Here is a 27,776-nt window from a genome sequence, read left to right as displayed (position 1 = left end):
GTCAAATTATATTTATGAAGCAACTTGAGCAGGTTTATTTCTATCACTGATATTGATAACATTTACATTTGAACACTAAAATTTTGTTGTTTTATAAAGTAGTAAGGAATTGCTCTGATAACAAGCAGAAGTTGGCAGTTGCTTTCTAGTGTTTGCAAGCCCAGTTGCAACCAGTAAATGGTCCACATGACAGAATTTCTGACCATTAATTGACTCTAATTTCACTAGCTTTGCTACTGTCAAATCTTCTACTAACTTCACATGTGACTGTTTACCCTACTAATCCTTTTTTTCCTCCCAAGCTTCCTCATATTCAGAAGGTCCCTCACAGTAAACTTGGAGTTGGCTGACATTTGCTTTAAGCAAAGGAGAAAAGCAAGGTAGAATGAATGTAATGTCAATTAGTATAATGACTAATTAGAAGCCATTTTTTGAGGTTATTAAGTCAGAGGAGAGGTAGAAATAATAATGGTGGGGTTTAAGAAAGCTGAAATTTATCAACCCAAATTAGCATCACACACCTATTTTTCATGGACTTGATATACATGATAAACACTCAATTTGTGTTCATGAGTAAGAGCAACTAATAGTAAAGAATTTCAAATAGTTACATTCTATGGGAAAACCAGGTTGTCTACCCAAAGTAGTAATGATACTTCTTACTCAACAATTTATTAGGATTTGTTTGTTATGTTAGAAGTCATATGAGATTATTTCAAAACATTACAGTGAATATCATGGTGAAACATGATGCAGAGAACTCAGAACAGGGAAGAACATAAAAACAGCATACTACAGGGTCACAGCCACATCAGTGTTTATCTCATCACAATTCATAATAGCTAAACTGTGGAACCAACTTAGATGCCCTTAAGTAGATGAATGGAAAAGAAAATGTGATATATATATATATATATATATATATATATATATATATATACACACACACACACACACACACACACACACACACACAATGGAATATTACTCAGAATAAAAGAGAATATCATGCCATTTGCAGGTAAATGGATGGAGTTGGAGAATATAATGCTAAGTGAAGTTAGCCAATTCCCAAAAAACAAACGCTGAATGTTTTCTCTGATATAAGGAGGATGATTCATAGTGGGGTTGGGATGGGGAACACGGGAAGATTAGACAAACTCTAGATAGGGCAGAGGGATGGGAGAGGAAGGGAGGGGACAAGGGGGTAAAAAAAAAAAAGATGGTGGAATGAGATGGATATTACTACCCTAAGTACATGTATGAAAAAGTCACAAATGGTGTGAATGTATTTTGTATACAACCAGAAATATGAAAACTTGTGCTCTATATATGTAATATGAATTGTGATGCATTCTGCTGTCATTTATAACAAATTAGAATAAAACATTTAAAAAATAAATAAAGAGCATAAGTAAAGAACAAAAAAGAAATGAAAGAGCTGAAAGATTTATTACTTTGAGGTAAGGTTGCTAAAGAAGTACATTTCTCTTAATGTTCATAATATTCTTGTCATAATGGTATTACCATACCCATTTTATGGACAAGTGACTGAGGCTCTTCAATTGCAGGTTATCTAGGAGGTATTCCTGCTTTGAATGGGGCAGTCGTGTCAAGAATTTCAATCCCACTAAACTGAAACTGGTAGTGACATGATTAGTTTTGACCTAAATTGTGACATCATTTAAATATTGCTTGTCCTTTTCCAGCTTAATAATCTGTACTCCAGGAAGAACTGCAGTTCTTTTGCTCATAAAATTTTTTCCAAGTTTCTTCTACCAATTATAAGTTTTGACTGGTTTTGTATGAGCAAAAGCCTAGAGTTACATTGCAAAATGCTGGGTGCTATTGGTTGGTTGATATGAAGAGATGCAGACTGTTGTATTGTCAAAACAAAAGCAAATTACGTATTTCACTTCAAATCAGGTAACAGATGCCTCTTCTGGATTTAAACATGATTTTAATTATTTACAATCCTTAGAATGTTTCTGAAATAATTATTAACAGTAAGAGAACTGAGGCACAGGGAGGTCTAAGTAAATGACAGAGCTAAAATTTAAACCCAGGCCAGTTTCAATCCTGAGCCCCACTCAGTGTAAATAATTAACAAATATTTATTTATTTCTTTTACCTCAGTTGAAGACAAAGAATACAGGTGTATGGAAGAAACATAGAATCCTTAAGCAATACATAAAAAATGCAGTCCTTCTTTTGTTTTAAACAAGTTACTTTAAATATAAATGATGTAAGAATACTGCTGTTAGCAGTTACTGGTGCTTCATACTGTTTTAAAAACTGAGCATTAAGTATTTTATAGGCATGAGGGGTTGTGACAGAGCTGGTCAAGTACCCTACTACTGTGCTACATCCCCAGCACAAGGCGTTGTTTTATCTAAATCTTGCATATATACTACCTGTCTTAGGAAATAGCTAAGGTGTTTTAATTATCAACATGACCAGGTACTAGCTATGAAATAAAAAGAGGTTTTCTGGATTCTTTGACCAAGACATTCAGGAGAAAAGGGAGAGGACCTAGTGGCTAGTCTGAGGAGCTGGTCTTTGAAGGGAAGCAGTACTAGTGTAAGCATTGTATTGCTTGCTTAGGTACGGCAGGCCCTGATAACCCGAAACTAAGGTTTTGATAAAAACTAAACACTGGTTCCTTATAGTTTGGGAAAAATAAACTGCTACCTATTCATCTCTTCAGTTTGAGGCCAATCTTAGCAATACACCAAGACCCTCAGTAACTTAGTGAGATGTTGTCTTAAAAAATAAAAATAACTGGGGATATAGCTCAGTGGTAAAGCATCCCTGAGTTCAATCCTCAGGACAAAAAAAAAAAAGTTTTGGTCATATCATTGTACCAATTTCATAACATAGATAATCTGACCCTGCTTTCTGCATTTAAATAAGAACAAATCATACAAGTCTTTCTGAATTTTATAATTAATCTGCAAAGGTAATGTATAATTTTATGTAGTCTACTTTCATACACAGTTGGCATCATTTTGGCTTTCACTATTCCTGTGTTATGTTTTCTGGCTCATAAATCATTTCCTGATTGCCACATCTGGAATACTGATTATGTTTGCATTTTAGAGTTTAGGTCTTAAAATTCAAGCAGAGTCTGGGAACCTTCAAGGTAAACAGTCTTCCTACTATCACTTTCACTAAGAAAATTCTAAATCTGCATTACTATTTAAAGAAAACTCAATTGTTCTATCACTCTAAATTTAAATGACATTTTCTTTTAAACAAATCATGAAACATAAATTAGACTAAATATAAGCTGTCTTTTTTCCACCCAGAGCAAATGACAATAACATTTTGTACAGAAATAAAAGGTTTTCTTACCCATAGTTTGATTCATTGCTCTCCTCTTCTTCAAAAACTAATTCTAATTAAGATGTATTTATGTCTCAATGAAATCATCAACAAAACTGCATTAGCGATTCTTTTGAATAATGACTTATTTCACACTGAAATACCTTAAACATGAACAGTCATAGCTAAAGTGATAGATTTTGGTAATATTGAGACTTGATTCATCAAGGAATACGTTGGGGTAGCAGATGGACTGTGAAAGAACAAGAATAATTTTTAAGTAACTTTGGCTTTGATGTTTAAACCAATAACTAAGAAAAACCATGAAGAAACAAAAGAACAGGTTTCATCCATTTTAAGGAAGCAGAGTATTTTCAGCTCATTTAACATTTAGTAGGCATGTTCTAATAGTCTGATAGAATATATAGATTTTTATATGTGTTATTTAATTTCATTACATCTCTTTGTAATCGATAATGAAATTCCTATTTGTAGATAGGAAATGAGCTTTGAAAAAATTAAGATTGGTACCTAATTAGAGTTAAGTAGGTACCTAAGCTGATCTAATTCCAGAGCAAAGCTCTTTCTTCCTTCTCAGTGTGAATCTTTATCACTTTGAGAACTGATGGACACTGACTACCTTCCAGAAAAATGCACAGATGAACAACATGAGGTATGCTGTATTGGTACAAACTTCACTAAAGGTTTGTCATTGTTGGACTTGCTTCTTCTGAAAGATCTTTTTGCAAAATTGCTTTCCCCTTAGATTATAGACTTCAAATATTTTCTCTGAAGACATTCCTAATATATATAATATATAATATATAGATAGATAGATAGATAGATAGATATCAGAAAAATTTTTTGCTTTATAGCTAAAAATATAGACTTGTATGTAACTATATCTAAATGCCAATGTTATATCTGCATATGCCAGGATTCAAGCTGGGTTCACAACTGCATAATATACAATGGTTTCTTTTGATATTTTGAAGTATATAATTTAATAATTACAGAACAAAAGGAAAAAAAAACTCCTTGGCTTCTCATCGTCATGCTATTAGCTTACCCCATTGCCTTAGGCCAATTTATTCTTGCTTCTGCTTCCCTATAGTATGGAGAGAATGTTTTTGCGACCTTTCCTCAAAAGCTTCTTCATTCCAAGTGCATCTTGCATAAACCCAGGCCTTCCCACACAGTCAATTTGTGCCAGGAAGTCTTAGGATCTGTGCACATAAATGTATTATTTTGGACTTCTCAAATAGGGTCCTTGTAGGCAATAATATAATGGTTAAGAGAGCTGGAATTGATATCAGATCTTCTGAGTCTAAATACTGCCTATACCCTAATGCACTTATGTAACCCTGGAGAAATCACTGAAACACTTTTAAAATATTAGATTTCTTACCTGGAAAATGGGATAATAAATGCATTTACCTCTTAGTGTTATGGTGTAAATTGAAATGAGGTGATGCACGGTAAGCATTAGCACAGCACCTCTTATCAAGTAACTGCTGCTCATAATGTTAACTGTCTCCTTTGCATCCCTATTCCCAGCTTAGTGCCTATTACATAGTAGTTTTTCAGCAAATAGCACATTTGTTAGTTCTAACATTTAAGAAATGCTCTCCCAGGAGGGTAATCAACCCCTCACCATTTACTTGTCCCACTAAAAGGGAAATAGCAGCTACCTACAAGATCTTTTTTTCCTACTCTAAATCCCTGGTCCACCTCTCAGTTCTAATAGTCCTGAACCCCAAACAGATGGAATTTTAAAAATCATACTAATATGGAAAAAAGCTGAGTTTCCCTAATCTAATATTTCCCAGAATCTCAGGGTCACCAAGCTTTTGTTAGTGTAGTTTAGTTGGGACTAATTGTGATAGTCAATCAGTTACTTTTTAACTCATTGATATTTTAAAATTCATTATATTTCAACTCACATTTCTCAGAGGCATACTTTTTGTTTAAAGACTCAATAATCAAAGTAATCTTCTAAAAAGCACAAGTCAGATGATATCATTGGCCTGCTTAAAACCTTCAAAGACCATCTATTAAAAAGAGAGTAACACATAAAATATTTAGCAAAACTTATGAGCACTATGTGCTGCTACCCCCAGCATCTTTTTCAGATCTTCACCTGGTTCCAGGTCTTTTTAAGTTATCAGATACAGCAATATCATGACTACATTTTTTTTTTTAATTTTCGTGCCTATATCAGTTTCTCTTTGATCACTTACATCTCATTTGAATTGTCAATACTGCTACCTTAGCCAGAGAGACTGGCCTCCTCAATTTCCTATCCCATTATACATTTGTATGTCTTTCACTAAATGAAATGTGTTCATTTCTTTACCTTCCATACATCTGGGATATTTGCTTAAGAACAAGAACTTTGTACTTCTTGTTCACCAGTGAATCTTTTAAAATTTTCAAGAAAGCATGGTAGATACTCAGGAAACGTTCTGAACAAATAAATAAATATAGGAAGGAGCAGGAAAAAATGAGAAACACTACAAGAAAAATATTCTTTCTTTTGAAAGAAAAGAGTAAGAGTAATAAAAAAAATGTTCATTCAGTAGAATCAATCAGTCATACATAGTTGCTAGTGTATGATTTAATGGTTCATATTCAATACAGAATGTTCCACTGCTTTTTGTTCTTTTAGATTTAATAATTTAATTTCAAGGTAAATGAAATTAGAATGTTTAGAAATTATATGAAAGGGGGCAACAAAATATACTGAGGTAGAAGATTGTAAAAGTGTAAGAGCATAGAATCGTAAAACAATTTTTGTTTGTTATTTTATTTTCTTTTTAATAGAAGAACACAGCCTAGAAATATAAGGACAAAAAGCTTCCACTCTTTGTAATGACATGGGGATGACGAGTTCCCTGCATAGGTAAAAGTTTCTGAGCAGTGGAGAAATGTGGGGGTGGGTTAGTCAGGCAGAAGTACATTACAGAGTAAATGGAACATGAGGAAGTGGAAACAATATGTGAAGAGAACAATTTTAATTATCTATGAATTGGATAATGAATATATATTCATTCTAAAATTTTAAGGAGTTACCAGTTTAGTATAAGTTTATATTTTGATGGGAATAATTCATAAAGAGTAGGTGAGTTGTAGTGAAGTTCTTGATAAAATGAGAACAAATGCCATAGAAATTACTTTTTAATTTTAACTCTCCTAATACAAGGGAATTAAAAGTTGAGTTTAGATGCAAATAAATTAATGGATTTGACAGTGGGTCATTTACCAGCTCCTGTTTTCTTAATGAGATCTGAGGCAGTTCATTAGCTGAGAGAAAGGAAAGTAAGAGGACAGAGGGAAATTTGAGGAGAGTGGGGAAGATTTATGAAAAAAAATCATCTTTAAGGGGAATGAGAAAGAATTTACTGGTGAGTCAGAGTAATATTCTTAATCTTGAAAGCTCGTTTGAGGTAGGCAATCATTAATTTATTGGAATTCCAATTTGCTCTGCCCGTTTTTTATCCAGCTACCTGGACATAAGTTACAAAAAAAAGCAGAAAAGAATGAGAAAAATATATAGATGTGTGTGTGTGTGCGCACACAAGCATATATGTATGTGTATATATATATTCACATACATATATTCACATACACAAACATAATAGTAATCAAAATATTCAAAGAAATGGAATATGAGTTTCCAGTTTATTAACACCAAAATAAAAATAATATCTTATGTTGGCAAATTTCTTCAGAATCTAATTTGGTTTTATTCCTTGAAAAGTAATTCATTAGCAATGTCTAGTAAGATAAAAGTGTTCAAAATTTTTGTACATCAATTTTAATTTTGGAAATTACTCTAAAAATAATTTATATTTAGAAAATTATAATGTGCTCATTGTCCTGTCACTTGTAATAGCAAAAAATGGGAAACACTTTTAATTGCCAACAATAGGGAAATGATCTAGTAAATTATATTCACTTTGTAGCAAATTACACATTTGTTAAAATTCTAATTACAAGACTGTCACAAAATAGAATAATGGTTAATGAAGAAAGTTGTCTATCTTGTAAAAACTATGTAAACATATCAATATTTACTTAATAAAATAAAATAAAGTTCTATAACACTAAGCTAAATATTTTAATAATGAAAATGTTCTGCTTCAAATATTATTTAACATGATTCTTTTTATAATTTTGCTTTTTAAGGAATATTAAAGAAGTTTTTTGTACCTCCTTTTTATTTAAAGACTTTCTAATTACTACAATATATAAAGTTTCATACTGTTTTGTAAGCAATCCGGTATCAGAGAGGATTACACTTAATTTGACAATTCACACTTCCAAGTTATTTTGTAGAGAAAGCCATATCTTCTTGTGTTAAAAGGGTCATTCTAAGATTTTTTGGGGGGGGGCCATATTTTTCTTGGAGTAGAAATTAAGCATACTACCTAAATTTCCTAGCCATTCCTTTCTACTAACCTCATTTATCTTTCCTTTCCCAGAAATGAGAACAAATGAGTCTGTAGGTGCATTTGCCAATTTCTTAATCCTCTTATTATCCACATTATGAAAACTTGCTGATATGGACACATCTAATATATTCAAACTCTTTAGTTACTGAATTATAATTTGGCCTTTTATTATAAGGATCGACTCAACTTCTAGAAGTCCTCTGATTTCTTAGTTCAAAACTGAGAAATCCTTAATATTCAGCCATATGATGAACACTTATTGTGTAGGTAGGAGTTCCTGATTATTGGTTATTGGATGCCTGGCAGTATTCTTGCCATTTCTCAGAAATTCTCTCTTCACACACAAAGAGATATACTTACTTACCTTGATTAAAAGCACATACTCTGGCACTGTAAGTCCAAGGTTCTAATTCATTTTAGTTATGGGGTTTGGGGACCATCTTACTTTAGGCAAATAATCTCTTATCTTTGTTATTTTCATCTGTAAAATAGAGATTAATCAGAAGGACTATTTTGTAGGTTTGTCTGATATTATATGAAAAGAGTTTCTTTTGCAGAGCCAGGTGCAAAGCATACATTCAATATGCAGTTAGTAATTTTATTACTTTATTATTATAATTGGTAATAGGGACTAACCTCTGAGCTACAGCCTCAGCCCTTTTGTATTTACCTTTGAGACACTGTCTCAGTATACTACACAGGCTGGCCTTAAACTTGCAATTCTCCTGCCTCGGCCTCTAGAATCACTGGGATTATAGGCATGCACCACAGATTTTTTATTATTAAGTCTTAATTTAACCTAAGTTTTTGAACCCCCTACTTTTGAGAAAAATGGACAAATATGGTATAGTAGAAGAGATGAGAAAACAGACCAGGGATAAAAATGGCCAAATCACTTATGTTCCCTTGGGCAGTATATGAAGAATTGCTCTGTTTTGAAAAACACAAAAGAAAAATGTGTTGACTAATTTATTTTAACTATTTCTAAATACTAAACACAAAATTACATGATGCTTTTCATATTTATACCAATAGAATAATGTGGAATAATTCATACTAAAGATAAAATATTTATCTACAAATACATAGTCTATATTTTGGGGCATTTCTGAGCTGGTGGATAAAAAGTAGATAGTGAATGATCTTTGAGTAGAAAAAACTGAGAAATACCGTTTTCAATATGGTATTGTACCTTTAGGTAAAGTGCTTCATATATCTAACTACAAAGCTGTATGCCATATGCCTGTCAGACATCTACATGTCAATGAAAGCTGCTTTGGAGATTTGGATTTTATCATGGAAGGGATTTATAAAAGTAATGTGCCAGTATCATCAGCAACCACAAGTGCTGACAAAATGAGTCCCCAATTTAAATTCATGATCATGTTGTCCTATTATATCCTTTTATATATCCTATTATATATAATATATAATATATATCCTATTATATAATATATATCCTATTATATATAATATATAATATATAATATATATCCTATTATATAATATATATCCTATTATATCCTTTCCTTGTGATTTTTTTTTTTTGGTTGGGGACAAAGATGAGTGGAAAATGTAGAAAAGTGAAACCTTTACAGGATTAAATAACACTAAATTATTTTGATAACATAAAATAATTAGGTAAAGGTATTACTGCATCTTGCACTAATATTTCAACATTTATTAGACAATGCCTATAATCAATGTTTATGATAATCACTGTCTTTTAAAGTGAAATCATGCTCACAGACATATTAACCATATATAAGGGTAAACCATCAACATAAACTCAGCATTCATAAATAGTTTACTTAGATTTATTTGGAAGCTTCTTACAAAAAAATTGATGTCAAGAATTATTGCTTATTGAATTGGAGTCACAAAGTTTTTTTCTCCCATATCAATATTAATAAGGTAAAGCAAATTTACACATTCATTAGGGGTTATAGAAACATAATCATAAAAGAACAAAATGCTTGAATTTTTAAATAGATTTTATTTTTTATAACAGTTTTAATTTTACAGAAATTTTTATATATATGTAAATACTACATATACATACATATACTGAATATATATGTATATAGGCTTTTATTTCAGACTTTGTATTACATTATTCTAACTCTTTATTTTTCTTGCTCAGAGAGGTCCAGCTTGGCCACTGCAAACTTTTTCATTTTTTTTGGTACCAGCTATTGAACTCAGGGGCACTCGACCACTGAGCCACATCCCCAGCCCTATTTTTATATTTTATTTAGAGATAGGGTCTCACTGAGTTGCTTAGCGCCTTGCCAGTTGCTGAGGCTGGCTTTAAACTTGTGATCCTCCTGCCTTAGTCTCCTAAACCTCTGGGATTACAGGTATGTGCCACAGTGCCCAGCCTATTGCAAACTCTTTCAGTTTATTCCTTTGCTACTTTGACATGATTCAAGGTAGGTTTATTTATTTTTAATCACTTCCTCAATTTCTTGCATTATAAGATGTCTAGACTCATCTTTTATATTTCTTGCCCCAGTCCTAGTATTGGCCATTTCTCCAAGAAGTTCTAGTTTTTTTTTTCTTTTTTCTTTCTTTCTTTCTTTTTTTTTTTTTTTTTTGAGAATAGCATTAGACATCAAGATCTGATTATTAGGCATACTCATTTCTACTGGAGTGAAATTGCTTCTAGGTCTTCTTAGCTGACTGAGCCAAGCTGAAAAACCTTGTATATATACGTATCTATAATTATTTGTATATATAGCCATGCATAACTATATTAGACCAAACATGAGTTTACGTGGATGAATTCAACACTAATTCATTACAAATGAATTATCTTAGTCTTATTCCCTTGCTTATCTGTACATTTCACCTTGAAGATCACTTAACTTTAAAAGTATGAAAATCAAATTAATAATTTTGTTACCCCTGAGAAACTCTTTCAGTTGATTCCTGTGCTCCTTGAAAAGCCACATTCTATAGCAGAATAATTCTTAAAGGGTATGGTTTATATCACTGAATTCATTTTATGGCTAGCAGCAGTTTTTAACATCAGTAGACCTCCACACTTCTGATTCTGACAAATTGTAGTAGCCCCATTTTTCTCAGGTGTTTGGACTTACAATTAAAGTGCTAAACTTAATGTAAGAATATAAAAAATAAAAAAGCAACAACAGCAAGCATAGGAAACACTGTAAGGTGTAAATTACTAAAGACCTTGGGACTTGAAGAATGACATGGCAATGATATCTTTTTTCTTGTTACTTCCTAAATGTCCCAGACCATGACCACCAACAGATTAAAAAAAAAATTCCAAGATAAAAACATTTCTCCAAGAAAAAGTATGAGGAAAGGGGAAAACCATTTTGGCAATACATGCAATACTACTCCAGCCAAACACTAATGGAAAATTGCATTGCACCCATCCTCTATGCTTTAATTTAAGTAAGACCAAGTAAGGAGTTGATTTTCCACACCATCCCACTTCTGTCCTCCAAAAGCAGGTAGTATTCCAATTTCACTTGCCAGAGTTCTTTCAGTGTGGTCCAGTGGTGAGCTAAAGCCTCCAGTCTTATGCATGAAAGTCACCTAAAGAGGTGGTACCAGACAGGGCTAACATTATGTCCCCACCCAGTCTTGGAGGCTTAGTTTATCATGGATAATGAGATATGGAAAGTTAGAGATAATATCTGGTGTCAGTGGTACTCAATGGAGCTCTGAGCTGCTACCTATACCCGGCATCAATAAGATGGAATGGTGTGAAAAAAACCTGTTGATGATTCACTTTTCCTTCCTCTGGTGTCAGAGAGCACATTAAGAAACAGTTCCTACTCCCACTTAGGCAACAAGTTTTGTTTTTACTTTCTTTGGGAAGATATCAACAAGGTTAATTGGAGAACTAAACTTTTCTCCCATCTGTCTGCAGTAAGTCAATGTGAGTCTGTGACACACTTTTCCTGAGGTGGAGTCAGTAGGGCCCACTGAAAAGCTGTACAATACATTCACATTACACCTCAATATAGAGACACTTCCTGCTAAGAAAGTAATAATAATAAAATAAGACTCAGAGTTATATAATACTCAATGTTCTAAATGAAATTGAAAATCACTCATCATACCTAAACCCAAAAAATCACAAAGTGAATAAAAAAAGCAATAAGCATACACCAACACTAAATAAATCAGATGTTGGAATGTTCTGACAAAGAATTAAAAATGTTTCAACAAGCAATTATATATTTTTTGAAATACATGAAGAAATGTAAGCAAAGAAATAGAGGTTATTAAAGTAATGGAAATTATTGAATTAAAAATAAATTAAACAAAAAATCAAAATAATCTTTCATTGGAAAGGCTCAAGAGTAAAGTGTTTATAATGAAAACCTGAGAACAGATCAATACAATTTATCAAATATGAAAAACAGAGACAATTAAACTTAGTAGGGGATAAGTTAGGATCTCGGGAACCTGTGGAACAATTAAAGGTGCTAATATTTGTGTCATCAATATTTCAAAATGAAAAGAAAGGAAAAGTGAGCTAAAAGAGCATTTGAAGAAATAGTGACTAACAAGTTCCAGTATTTAGCAAAAAAAAAAACACAACATAAAACCTATAGATTCAACAACCTGAGCAAACCCCAAATAGGATATATACACTGATATCTATGCCACTATGTATAATTGAATTTCTGAAGAATAAAGACAAAGAAAACATCTAAATATCAGACAGAAAGAAATAATTAATTAATTATAGAGAAAACCCCAATTCAAATGACATTAGAAATCTGATCTGAAATAATGGGGGTCAGAAATGTTGGCATAATATTTTTCTAATATTGAAAGAAAAGAATTGTCAGTCATGAATTTCATGATGCATTTTCTCATTTGACTTATGTTAATAGGCTAATCATTCTGAATCCAGCATCGCAACCACTCTTCTCCAATAATTCAGCCATGATATTTCCAAAGTGATCTTTTTAAAGCAGACAAAAATCTTTAACCCATCCTGATTTTATTATGCAAATCAAATTTTCTCTCTTCTAACTTCCAATGACAGCTAAAATCAATCAATCGCTGCCCATCTTCCCAAGGATTAAATCCCACATCTTTATCATACATATATGACCATTCATTATCTGGCTGCTACCATCCTATCCACTGTCTTTGCTCTTTACATACCTCTTTGAGCACTCCCCTCCCCCAGCACTGGGGATAGAACCAAGGACCTTGCACATACTAAGTGCTTTAATACTGAACTACATCCCAGACATCTGCATACTTTTTATACTGGTTATATACAAGAATCCTTTCTGTTCTGTGCCTAATCGTTCTTTTTCTTGCCATTGTAAATTTTTCTTCTTTTTATCTCAAAAACTCACCCCTCCTTCCTATTACATATCCAACTCCACTACTGTCTTCTAAAGGACCTGTTATTATTCATTATTTACTACTGGCTTACAGTAAATTAGTGAATTAAAATTCTGTGTCTTCCCTGTAAAAAACTGTAGAATTCTGTGTCTTCCCTGTGTAGAATTCTGTATCTTTCTTGTAGAAACTCTGTACTAGTTTGTACTATAATTATGGATTTACTTATCTGGGTGCTCCAACAGAATGAATTCTAGATGGTAAAATAATGATTATAATAGGAGTATCTAGCTTAATTCCTGACAGACATTAGAAGTTCATTAAATGTATGTTGATAACTGTGTGAATGAATGGTCAACTTGAAATTTTAATTGCTTCTCTTTCTTCACTAGGATTCTATCAAACATAATGACAGTTTTCCACTAATTCAGAGATTAAGGTTTTTCATTTGGAATTAGACGACAATCACTACTGCCATCCACCATATCCAGTGCTGTTAGTGCCCCATCCGTATTGCCCAGCACTCATCAATTCAGTATATAGTGATAGAATGATATTACCTGAAATTATTTATGTTGGGGCAGATCAGAATGTTCATGAGTTCATGTATCTGTGTGTAGCTTTCAACCAATTAAAAGGGATTTGAGATATAGGCATATCAGCTTTCTCACTGATTGATTGGGATAACTCTAAGGCATGTACCACAGAGTTTCACTGAACTCCTTGGAAGAACTAACAGTTACTGACAGGAATAACCTGCTCACTAACATGACTACTGTTTTTCTTCCATGCCTCTATTCTCAATTATCATTCTATTCCTGAGTTTCCTGGGACTACTTCCCAGATCAAATTTTGCATTCAAATTCTTATCATAAGTTCTGTTTCTGGGGAACTCAACCTAAGATAATCACAAACTATTTCTTGCCTCCTAACAATACACTGCTTCTTTCATACCATGGTACAGGTCCCAAGGCATGGCTCAATTTATGTTGCTCCTCCTAGATCCTAATATATTCAAACAGATGGAAGAAAACATGGCCTTATAAAGAGGAATAATTTATAAGAGAATGCCTTGTGGGTGCAAAGAGGGAGAGATAGTGTGTTCCATTATCGATGAAATTTATGGGCAGATGGTCTAAAACAGGTGTGACTACAATTTGAGAAGATTTTCCCTTATTCACATGGGAAACTGCTAGTGTTATTTTGGAATCCCAATCTCAGGACTTTATTTCTCTTTTCCTTTTACCCTACTATCCAGCTTTCTAAATCACTGAGTAGGATCAACAAATTTATTCTCTCCCCACCACACTATCACACAAAGGGCTACACATATGTGTGTGTGTGCATACACACACACACACACACACACACACACACACTTTTGTGTATGGCAGAGCTTAAAAACCATTAAAGGTGTCTGTGACATATTTTCAACAAGTTTCTATGTTTATTTTCAGAAATTTAAGTTTAGTCAAATTAATTTCCTAGAAATCTAAGAGAAGACTCACGAAAAGAAGTCTAGGTGAAGACTGAAGGAAATAAATGAGTTTTGTTATTTAACAAAGGATAATTTTTCTATTAGGAAGTCTTTACTTGTCTTGAAGACCCAAAATGCATACTATACTTTTGTCATTTGTTGCTTTATGAGTACTTGAATTTATAAATCATGCATCTCTTTAAAGTTATTCTACTGTTAGTGAAAGGGGTACTTAGACAATTACTTAAAACTGTTAAAAGCAAAATCTGCATATATAGATAATTTCCCTTTCCCTTGCTGTCTCCATTTCAGTTGCCTGATTTTCTGGAAGGACTGGTTTCCCCAAAGAAGCAATATCTGGTAGAAGTTCAAAGGTCATCTCTAAAAAACAAAAAAGAAGAAGAATCAATGAATTAAAGACAAGAACGTTTCCAATCAGGTAGGAACACTGAAACTCATAAATTCAGTCATCTTAAATTAAGTGTGCTGATAGCTATTTGTATATCTAATCTGCCCTATAAAGAACTTGCTCACAATTCCCTTGGAGACAGAGGTGTTTATCAGAGAGTACCTTAGAGAAAAGGGAAGACAATAACAGCATGATATTTTTTTTCCATTTTTAGCTTGATGTTACTAAGTACACATAGTGATACCTGTGTCTGTGGTCTAATCCCAGGGGTTTATGCATGTGAAGCAACAGATTAACCCTTGGTATTTTCTCCTAAGAGAAATAATTTTCATAGGTTGTCAACATGATCCTTTAGTTGCTTATCAAAATTAAGGGCCATGATAGCATCAAGTCTTCTAAGTGAGGAACAGTCCCGCTCAATGGTGTGAGAAAATTGGCTTTATTCTTGTTGAGGTCCATCTTGCCTTGGTCTATGTGCAAGTGAGTGCACATAGGGAAATGGAAGGGAGAAGAATGAGACATATAAAAGAGGAACTCTGTTGTATTTACCCATGCTTGTTGGAGTCTGACAATTTTATTTTCATTTTTTCATTTGAAATTTGAGATTAAAATTATAGCAAAGGGCCTTCCCTTTTTATGACAAAACAAAAGACAGTAGTGACATCAAAATCAGGGGCTGGGGCTAGTTTTTCTCATTTTTAATTAGGTAGTCAATATTTAGCATAGCACTTGACCTTTAGTAAGTACTCAAAACAAGGACATGTTGAAATGGATGAATGGAAAAAGTTAACAAGGTAGAAAAGGCACCTGCCCTTATATTGCCTGTGTGTTTTGACTTTAGTCTCAGGACTCAGCACTGTAATGACACATGAAATACAAGCAGAAAATGGGCTGAACGAATGAATGGATCCTCCTAATTCTAGGGATATTTATAAGACAAACATAGACTCCATATTTGCCAAGATCCATGGCAGAAAGATCCATGACATCAATGCTTGTATCTCAGACTACTGATGAAGCTGAAAATGTATTTGGTTTTCTGATTGATTTTTAATAATTTTATCTAACATTCTTTACATGTAGGCATAACACCTACATTATAATCTATCAAATGATGTGGATATATGTAAGAAATTCCCTTGATAAGCATCTAAATTATATGATTTGCCAACATGTTTTTCAAGCATTTTTATGATATGATTAAGGGCAATTTCAGAATCACTAGCTTCTAAAATTCTTATTTTTACATGGAGTACAGCTGTTGTACTGTAACAGCTATTTCTCTTTAAACTTCTGTTTCTATCTTCTGCAGTTCAAATGGAAAATAAAAATTATTTAACTAAAGAAATATAAATTTAGCATAATTCAGTTACAACAAAACTATTTTGTAAAATTATAGAGAATATATTCTATTCCTCTATTTATCTTATTTCTTTTTTACTCTCATTCTTCTTTAAATATAGTAAATTAAGCCTTTTTAGCTATATATGATATGAATAATTTGTCTCAGATTATACTTATCTTCTCAGTTTTAATATTGTCTTGGAAGAAATAGCAGCTACCAATTTTTATGAGATCTAAGTTTTCTTATTAGTTTGTGCCTTTCCATCTTACTTAAATGTCCTTTTCTGCCTTAATGTTATAAAGATATCATTGTAAATTTTTTCCTAGAAGTTCTAGTGTATTTTTTTAGTTGAGATATTAATTTATCAAGAATTGATTTGTATAAATAAATGAGTGAAAGGAAGACAAGTAGAGTAGTAGAAGGAGAATAGGAGGAGTGAGGAAGGAAGGGAAAGAGGGAGAACTGGAGTGAAATGGAATAAATTAAATTTCATGCATGATTTTGTCAAAATGAACCCGACTATTATGTACAACTACAATGCACTAATAAAAAAATAAAATAAAAGTCAACATTTCCTCTTGAGTATGCAAAATAAAACTTCCTTTTTTACTGATATTTATTAATTAGAAATATTTCATTGGGTATGAGTAATTAGTAAAACAAATTATTATTACAGATAAGGCTAAAGACAATAAAAGAAATTGATTTGTGAGCCTGGGTTGTGGCTCAGTGGTAGAGTGTTCACTTAGCAAATGCAAATGCTGGATTCGATTTGACTCAGCACCACGTAAAAATAAATAAAATAAAAGAAAGGTATTGTGTCCAACTACAACTAAAAAAATATTTAAAAAGAAATTGATTTGTAGATGTGATCCAATTTTATGCATAATTAATTTTCCCAGGATCACTTATTAAATAGTCTGTCTTTATTCCAGTAATCTTTAATGATCTCTGAATTTTCAAGTTTCCAAATATGTTATGATCCATCTCTGGGGCTCCTTATTCTGTTTCATGAGTTTATTTGACTACTTTGAAACAACACTACACTATCTTTACTTAATGTAGCTTTATAATAATTTTTATATTTGATGAGCAAATTCTTCTACTTTAATATCCTTTAAGACTACTTAGGCTATTCTTGGTCATTTGACCATTTATGTAAATTTCAGAATTAACAGTTCCACAAAACCTATGTTAAATATTTTGACTGAAATTGTACTTAATGTGCACATAAAATTAGAAAGAATTTCCATCATTATAGTGAGTCTTTCTATCCAGAAACAAGGTTTTTCTCCGCACTTATTTAGTTCCTTATTTCTATCTTTTAGTACAGTTTGGTAGTTTCTCCAAAAATGTCTTACATATCTTTATTTAGATTTATTCCTGAGTAACTTTTTTTTTAACTGTAAATGACTTTTAAGCTCTTTCTGTGTTGTTCCTCTGTAGAAACACAATAATATTTTTCGTCTTAAACTTATATCCAGCACTCTGACTACTCTTACTTACTTAAGAATAGATTTTTCTCAATAAGAGGATAAAAATGTAAGTGAGTTTTTAAAATCCTAAATGTGAGCTCTGTTTAGTAGAACTTTCTCTAATAATGGAAGTGTTCTCAACGCTGTCCTACACTATAACCCTAAGCTTTGTAGGTTTTTGTTGTTGTTATTATCACTTAAATGTAAATTCAATAAAATTCAGCAAAATTAAAATTTCAGTTCCTGAATAAACTAGCCCTTATCTTAAATATCCAATAGCCACATGAGGGTAATAGACACTATACCGGACCCCATAATTCTATATTGTTAAGCCAGGAATCTGAAGTTGCCGGATTTTTGTCTTCAGCACTAGCACAGTGAAAGCTATCTTTTATGTAACAGTTATTCCAGCATTAAAAAGAAAATTTACTTAAGCTTATCATCCCTAACTTTTTCAAGTATTCTAACATAGCTTTCACCATTAATGGATTTTTAAAACATGCTTATTTTTCACCTAAACTACTATTGAAATAAGTTTACACTTTGTAGTAAGGTTCATTGTCCTAAAATGGCACATACCAAAGTGTCAAGAGGTTCCTATATGCCTGATGTGCTGTGACTGGATGAAGACATCTTTGTTACCTTGCTTTCTATGGATGTTACTCTGTATCTATCTTCATATTCTAAATTCATATTCAAAATTACCTACTGTTTACATGATGGCTGTCTTTGTTTCATTAAGCTAGTATCATCACTTTATAAGTACAATTTTAATTATTTTCTCCTAAAATCTCATATTTGTCAATGTGGAAATAGATCTGTTTTATATTTGCCCTCTTATAAGTTCTTACTATAATTTATTTTTCATGAGCTCTATTTCCCCTAACTTTAATCATTTAGCATTTAGAAAACAATCAATATCACTGGTAAGCCCTTTCTTCCATTAATCTTATGAAGGATGGAAAGATGTTTCAAACATTGTGCCAGAGTAAGACATTCTACTTGGTTAAAAGTAAAAGAAGAAGAAGAAGAAAAGAAAAAAATAAAAAATAAAAGATAGTTTCATGTGTGGACAAAAAAGGAGTATAAGTAACTATAAGTTTTTTGTTAGCAATTGCAGTGAAATCAAATATACTATGAAGGGATCAACCCCTTTGTATCATTGAGAGTTTAAAACGAAACATTGTGAACTTTGGAAAATAAAGGCCATTGTATTGCTGTAAGATTTTTACCTCATTAGTCTTTAAAAAAAAGATATATATACATATATAGTGTTCCCTTAATCTTATGAATCGTGAAGCTATAGTACCGTAAAATGTTTACGGTTTGAAGGCATTCTATAGTATTATGTCCTAATAATAGGGCCCAGAGAAGTAAAGTGTTGCCCAAGGTTAAGGTCACACAGAAAGTTAGTCTTTTTGAGTATATGACTTAGGAACACTGTATGCACTATAAATGTACAATACATATGTAAACTCCATATGTAAAATCCCTGTGTAAACTCCATGTGAAAAATCCATGTGTAAATCCATGTGTAAATGTACAATCATTGAAAATAATTTTTGTGTTATTTTCTCCATCTTCAGAGATTACTGAGATACAGGATGCTCAGGTACTTTACTTTCACAGGTGAATGACTCTTAAGTCTGAAGCTAAGAAGTATCTAAATTTCTTATGTAGCTGGTGCTGCCACACTTACAATTTTGTGCATAAGATTTATAAATTGTACAATATAAAATGATAATATTTAAAAAGGGATAGTCAATAGTAGTCTTTTGTGGGAAAAGAAAAAAGAGAAACCATAATCATTATCCAGAAAACCAGAGTTTTAGCCTTTACCTATAAAATTGTCACTTGTAATACCATGACAAGGAAGGCTAAGGTAGGAAAATCACAAGTTCAAGGCCAGCCTCAGCAATTTAGTAAGACCCTGTCTCAATTTAAAAAATGGACGGTGAAGGTGGCTGGGAATGTGACTCAGTGCTTTATGTTCAATTCCTAGTATCAAAAAATAAACAAACAAACAAAGACTATGTGAATTCAAGCAAGTAATTTTATAAGTAAGCTCAATTATGCTTCTAAAATGGGTAAAATCATTTAAAAAATTGTTTGAAATATGACAAGTTTCAAATCTGTAAAGATTTGAAATATGCTTTAAAAAATCTATGGAGAACCAGGCGTTTCCCTTTTTTTCCCAGAACTTGATATTGAACTACAATCATTCATCTTCATTTACCATACTTGTAGTTGATACAGACAAAATATTATGTCTAGACACTGTTTACTTATTCCTTAAATAGACATTTTGTTTAAAATGGTATTTTACCTAAATTCTTGATTCCCTCTCCACTTTTTCATTCCCCGTGCTATAGTAATCCATCAGTTATAATAGAAAGTTGTTCTTTTTTTTGTAAGATCTTTTTAGAATATATAGTTTAGGTTTCCATTAATACAATAAACTTTGGAATACAATCTTTCATAATCTTCAGTATTAATGCTTTGTTTCATTAATTTTCAGGACATCATACCCTCCTGGTTTTCTTCCTTTCTTGCTTGCCTTTTCTTCCTAAGCTCTTTTGGTGATGTCTTCATCCCTCAGCTTCTAGTATTAGAGCACCATATAGCTCATTCCTGGCCTTCGAGTTCTTTACACTGAGATCAGTTGCTATAATAGGCAAATGTTTATGACTCCTAAATTCATACTTCTAGCTGTGGCCACTCACCTACATCCCAGACTCATAATTCCAGCCTCCTACTAAATATCTTCACTCTCTGCATCCTTGACATTTCAAAGTTAGCAAATAAAACCAAAGATTTTAGTTTTATCTATTACTTTCATTCAAGTTTTTTTTTTCCTGAGAAAAACAATTGGATAAAAATTGATTGTACAAGATTTAATTTGCAATAGACACAATCCTGGGGTTGAGGTGCTCACTGGTGGGGATGTCACCTGTCATCATGCAGTAGGAGTGTCAAGTACCTGAAGAGATTCTTTTCCCTTTCTTTTTTGATATATTCCCAGCTCCCAAGCAAAGAATAAACTTTTGAATGTCTTCTAAGTATGAGCATTCTTCTTACTATTATTTTAATTGTACAACTTTATGGAGTACAATGACTTTCACTCCAATTTTTACCAACTCCATAGCTCATTCAGTTGCTGAATCCAAAAACTTTAGCTTTATCTTTAAACCCTCACTTTCCCTCAGTTTCCTTATCTAGTCCATTAGAAATTCTTGTCAGCCACTGTCTTAAAAATGCATCTTTATTATCTTCCTCCAACTCCAAGCCTTTATTGTTGCCTCACTTAATTCAATAGGCAGACTCTTACATGATTGTCCTCCTTCCCCTCTTGTTCCAATCCTTCAATTGTAGTCTATAAAGCAATTACAAAAGTCAGTATAGTCTTCTAAGGAAACATAAACTAGATTATATCATCACTAGAAATCCTGGTTCCCAGCACTCCTAGAATATTACTGCTAAAGTATATGAGCAAAGGAGCTGGTATGAGATTGGGAAGTCAGGTAAGGGCTGAATGCATCAGGGTCTTTAAGTTTGGATTTTACTCAAAGTAAATTGAAAAGCCACCAGGGTTTTAATTAGTACAATTTTTAAAAAATCATTTTTGCAACTATATGTAAGATGGAGTGCGGAGAAAGGATAGAACAATGATGGAAGAAGCATTGGGACCCAGCTTCTGGTGGAGGCCACTGAAGGACTGGACCAGTTCAGAGATGATAGCATGATTAGGTACAGTGGAGCTAGTGAGAAAGGTGGGATTTGAGGTTTATTATAGAGATAAAAATAACAGTATTTGCTAGTGGAGTAAATATTAGGAGTGAATAAAAGAGTAATCAAATATGATTCCTGTATATCTGGTTTAGGTCTCTAGATTGAACAATGTCTACTTACTATGAAAAATAGAAATAAGGAGTTCCCTTTGTACATTTGCTTACAATGATTAATGACTTATACAACTTTCATACATCCCATTTTTCCTGAATTAGTGTCTACTTAATCAGTTTTACAGGGTGAAGACTTAAGAGACACACTGAGAATTCCACCACAGCCTTTTTTTAATGACACAAAAGGGACAAAAATGACCCTGAATAATTTTCCCATACATTCTTTCTTTCCTTCAATTATCAACTGGCCCCTTCCTGAATCACTACAGCATCTCATTATAGGAACAAAATACTTCTTATCAAAAGGCATAAAAATACCTGTATCCTACATAGCTGCATAATATGGATTCTCTCTGATTAACTAACTGCATTCTTTTCTGGGGGTTGAACACTCACACAACAGCCTCCAGGATTTTTCTTTCTCTAAAAAATTTGTTCAGAATTAGGACCTTTGTACATGTTTTTTTTTCTAAAAAGCTTGGAAGATCTGTAACTTTACTCCAAACAAAATTTCAAAAAGAAATTACATTTCATTTCATGACGACATTTGGTAGAAGACATTTTGCAAAAGATAGAATGTATTTTACTTTGCAGGCTATGCATACGTTTAGCAGTTCACAAGTTTGTAAAATAATAAGTTTGATCTGATAGATCTAAAATAAGAATTACAATTGGTGAGCCCTGTGTTTTAAATTTTGAGAAATGATAGGCAAGATACCTCATATTTTCAGTATTTAATGCAGGAGAATCACATGAGGTGAGTTCTGTATACCCATTCCCATCCACAGAGAATATAAACAGCAAATGAAAATAAGGCTCAAGGACCAGCCTTTTAACAACTATCTTAATTGATTCTGCTGTCAGTGGCTTCCATAGCCTCTTGAGAGATACCAAGCTGATATGTTTGCTCAGATACAAGAAAGGGACCTAACGGGATAGTGCATCAACAAGTGGATAATATTGAAGATCAACAAATGATATATAGTAAGTGACCAAAAAGAAAGAGAATCTAAGGAGGATGAGTGTAGACCTTTTCCAACCAATATTGGTTAAGAATTCAAAAAACCCATTCATAGAACCTATAGGATCCAAATTGTGCTGTGTATTTTTTTAATTTGCTAGATATTTAAACATTTAGATAAATAAAAATAAACCATAGTTTTGTTGCTATAAAATGTTACATATCAATGTGTCACAGATATACATTTATAGATCAAGAATATAGATACAAATACATAGATGTGTAAAACTTATGTGATCCAAGTCCAGTTCTTCAGCTGATATTTCATATTATCTTTATAACTTAATAAATAAAGCACCTCTTCAAATATTGTCTAGAAAACAAAAAGATAGCTAATTCTCCTTCCTAATCCTCCTCCTTGTTTCTTTCCTTCTTGGAAAACTTAGCCCAAAAGCCATTAAGAGAGGCTAAGTCAACCTTTGTCAATGTGGGGAAGGTGGGCATGCAAACCACAAAGGTGTGGCATTATTACAGAGCTGGAGAAAGCAGTGGAGAGAAATTGCATAGAGGAACCTAGTGTGAGATGTTGAGACATATTGGAGTATCAAAAGCATCCACCTGGAGAGGTGACCACAGCAACCACTGACACAGCTAGTCACAGCCTGAGGCTGAATGGGGAGAATGTTCTATGAGATGGGATGGTAGAATACTTATTGATTGAATAAGTAAGGATATTGAAGATTATAGTAATTATTTTTTTCTCACTGTCTGAATAGGTACTTAAAGTATAAAAGAGACAAAAACTAGAATTAACTTGTGGCATTAGATGACAATGGATAATATTAGGTGAACTCATATTTTTCAATACTATATAGGTAGGTAAGAAAAAATAGATATAAAATGTATCTATATATGAATACATAATAAATGTATATGCATATGTGCTTATATATATATGTAAGTATATCTTTATATACATAAATTCCCTAGCTATATCGACACCTCCTAGAGCAGCTACTTCCCAACAGCAGTGAGCACAGCTAGAGTCCACATCTTGTTTTTTAAATAAAGTTTCAACTAGAGGAAGTGGAGCTTTTTGAAGAAAAGATTGATTCCAGAGCAACAGGAGAGAAAATATAAAATGACCCTAGAACATATGATTGTTCCAGGTGGTATCAAAGATATCAGTGAATAATGAGAAAATGTCAAAAGACACATTGAAGGAGTTTCCATTGGATAAATTTGAGCAATATAGCCTGAAAACAAATAATGCCACAATCAGATTATAATCCACTGAATAAGATTCTATGAATCCATTCTAATGTGTGATTAAATTAATTATAAGTTTAATATTTATATAATCACAACATACCTTACCACAGATTAAACCTCTATATCTTACCCTGCACAAAAATCAACTCTAAGTGGAACAAAGACTTAGGCACCAGAACAGAGACCCTGCACCTAATAGAAAAAAAAAAAACAGGCCAAAATCTTCATCATGTCAGCTTAAGTCCTGGTTTCCTTAACAAGACTGACTTCTACAGCACAAGAAGTAAAATTAAAAATCAATAAATGGAATGGATACAAACTAAAAAAAACTTCTTAGCAAAGGAAACAATCAATATAATGAATAGAAAGCTTACAGAGTGGGAGAAAATTTTTACCACATGCACCTCAGATAGAGCATTAATCTCCAGGAAATATAAAGAACTCAAAAAACACCAAAAGAATAACCCAATCAATAAATGGGCTAAGGAACTGAACAGACACTTCACAGAAGAAGAAATATGACCAATCAACAAACATATGAAAAATGTTCATCATTTCTAGCAATTAGAACAATGCAAATCAAAACTACTCTAAGATTTCATCTCACTCCAGTTAGAATGACAGTTTTCAAGAATGCAAGCAACAATAAGTGTTGGCGAGGATGTGGAGGAAAAGGCACACTCATACATTGCTGGTGGAACTCCAAATCGGTGCAACCAATCTGGAAAGCAGTGTGGAGATTCCTTAGAAAACTTGGAATGGAACTACCATTTAACCCAGATATCCCATTCCTCAGTCTATACCCAAAGGACTTAAAAACAGCATACTACAGTGACACAGCTATTTCAATGCTTATAGCAGCTCAATTCACATATGGAACTAACATAGATGCCCTTCAACAGATGAATGGATAAAGAAAATGTGGTACATATACACAATGAAATATTACTCAGCCTTAAAGAAGAATGGAATTCTGGCATTTGCAGGTAAATGGATGGAACTAGAGAATACCATCCTAAGTGAAATAAGACAATCCCAAAATAACAAAGACCAAATGTTTTGTCTGATAAGTGGATGCTTCTTTATATTTGAAGAATGAAGGAATTTAGACTGTGCAGAGGGGAGTGATGGGAGGGGTGGGGTTGTGGAGATGGGAAGGACAGTAGAATGAGACAGACATTATTACCCTATATACATGTATGATCACACTACTGGTGTACTGCCATAGGAATGAGAAGTTATGCTCCATTTGTGTACAATGTTTCAAAATGCATTCTACTGTTATGTATCACTAATTAGAGCAAATAAAAAAATTAAAAATAAGGAAAAATAAATAAATTTATTGTAAAAAGAGAGATAACACTCTTAATGAAATTAATGATAACACTCTTTATGAAAATTAGTATCTCAGTAAAGTAAATATTTAAAAGTTTGCCAAAATTGTTTGATAAGAAGTAGCAGGAAAATAGGCTTCACGTGACATACAGTGAATCTAATCATGAGTCAAAGTGAAACAGTTAAGGACTGAATTTAATCTTTAAAGTTTCAAGGACATAAATTCAAAAGAATGCCCCCACCAAAATTTCCAGATTAAAGAAACTAAACACATAGGAAAAGTAAATACATCATGTGATTCAGTATTGATCTTTTTGACTTGAAGGATGTTGGAATTGCTGACACCACTTAAAATGTGACTGAGGGTTAAATAACACTGCAGTAATGTGTCAGTGTGAATTTTCTGATTTCCATAGTAATATTCAGTTGTATGTTTATAGGAAATATTGACATATTTGGGGTTGAGAGTGCATGGTGTTGCCATCTCTCAAATAGTTTGCAAAATAAGTCCTTTTTAAAACTGTCATTTCAAATTTTCTGTTGGTTTGATTTTTTTTAATGAACAACAACAACAACAACAAAATATTCCTGAACCAGATAATCCTTCTCTGTATGACTAATATAGTTAAAGGCTGGCTACATTAGTAGTCAGCTTCAAGTCCATTTTTGTTAATCTCTCTAATACCTTCTAATAGCAATATGTCATTTATATTTGAGGTTTTTCCTAATGATGTTTTGTTTCTTTCTGTTTTTGGTATATCAAATGTCTACAAAATTAGTTAAGTCTTATGCATTAAAATAAATAAGATTCATATGAATGAAAATAAGTTTTAGAAAATTGGTTAATTTCTGTCTGCATTCAAAATGGAGTACATTGGCATGACATTTAAAAGGAAAATAAATCATAAGGAACACTCACAATCAAGAATTTAAAACAGTTGAGCATATTTACTCTGCAAGACATCTATCATAAACCAGCAGGATGACAACTATGTGTCCAACCAGAAATGTAACATGCTCCAAGTCAGGCCATGTAACAACTGGGTGATCAGTAAACAAATTTTAAAATTTCTTGCTTTTAACAATTTCCAGAATCAATCTTTAGAACACTAAAGCACTACTTTTTAATTCCCAGAAACCTGGGAAATTATTAGTTAAAACAAATCTGTTGTCCTACTGGCCTACACCTGATTATAAATAGCAGTAAGATATGAGAACACCCCAGGATGCCAAATGGACTTTCTAAATATAGCTTTCCCTTCCTCCAAAGGCTTTGAGAAGAATGCTATCTTTTGTAAAAACTTGGCCTTTATAAAGGGCACACAGCCACTAAGGTCAGAGTCTATTTGATCTAGAAAATATTTGAAATATTTCCTTAGTCTGGGAACCACATTTTGGAGGCATGAAAACTGAAGCCAGCATTAGCTGTAATGTTATTTAAATTTTACTTTTTTTGTAACTCACTTTGAAATGTTATTTATATATTAAAAATTGATGAGAATCTTTTACTTTCTTCAAATGACTCTGCATGCATTTATAGTATTTTACTATTAAATTACTGTATAGTGAAGAGTACACAAAGACATTATAATAAAGGAGATAAAAGTTGAGTTCAATAAGCTGGGGAATAGAGATGTCAAACCTTAAGGGAAGATGGGGGTGGGGGAAGGAAACAGAAATTTAATTTGTTCTAAATAAAAATGAGTCGCAAGTTAGATAATATTTGGATAGCCCTAATACAACATAGCATTTCTTAATTTTAATTCTAGGGAAACTTCTGTTGTTTGCATTGTTGCAGACTAGGGAGTGAACAAGATTTTTGTGTTTTGTGTTTCATCATTTCATGTTATTTCCCAAAAAATTTTACAAGACTTTTTTTTAAAAAAATAAATAACTCAAAAGTCTTGTCTTTAACTTTTCCCTGCCTGTTTGTACTTTAATAAGCTGGTACACCACACATCACTTATACATGCAGTTGAACATGCCTCTCCATTTAGTACTATATGGAAGTATAACCAAGCATGGCTCAAATTGTATATCTGAAACCTGTTTTATTCTGAAACATTGGTCAAATGCATATTCTATGTATTTATAGAGGTTTTGTATTATGAAAATATTAAAAGTCTTTGTGAATTAAAGAAGTTGGTGTGTGTTCCTATGTATCAGTGAAGGCCTGGAAGATATCATAAGCACCAGGCCTTCTAATTATCACTGAGATGATTCTGGTTGACACAAAACATTATGGGAATTAGATATAGATATTAGTGACTCATAAAGATAAAATAAAATCTTCTAGTTATGTTATACCACAAGGTTATAAATTCAAGAATGTTTATTTTCAAGTATTTACTTGTTCCTTATATTGTGCATAAAGCCCTTTCTGAAATTTATAGGGCAAACTAGAAAAACGAACTTTACTCTTAACTAATTGATACTGTTGTTAATGAAATGTCTCTATTTTGAGATATTTTGACTTCTC

General features: G+C 32.5%; 1 protein-coding gene across 1 annotated transcript in view; it reads left to right on the top strand.

Moving 5' to 3' along the window:
• The window catches only part of Pkia (cAMP-dependent protein kinase inhibitor alpha), a 96,616-nt gene that overhangs the window by 45,954 nt on the left and 22,886 nt on the right, over window positions 1-27,776 (top strand). The window contains exon 2 of the mRNA XM_026382316.2: window positions 14,911-15,037. The gene's annotated coding sequence lies outside the window, so the exon portion shown is untranslated. The remainder of the gene's footprint in view (window positions 1-14,910; window positions 15,038-27,776) is intronic.

This window comes from Urocitellus parryii, chromosome 7, assembly GCF_045843805.1.
Source record: "Urocitellus parryii isolate mUroPar1 chromosome 7, mUroPar1.hap1, whole genome shotgun sequence".
Lineage (NCBI taxonomy): Eukaryota > Metazoa > Chordata > Mammalia > Rodentia > Sciuridae > Urocitellus > Urocitellus parryii.
The sequence above is the reverse complement of the archived record's forward strand: the minus strand, read 5'-3'. Positions and strand labels throughout refer to the sequence as shown.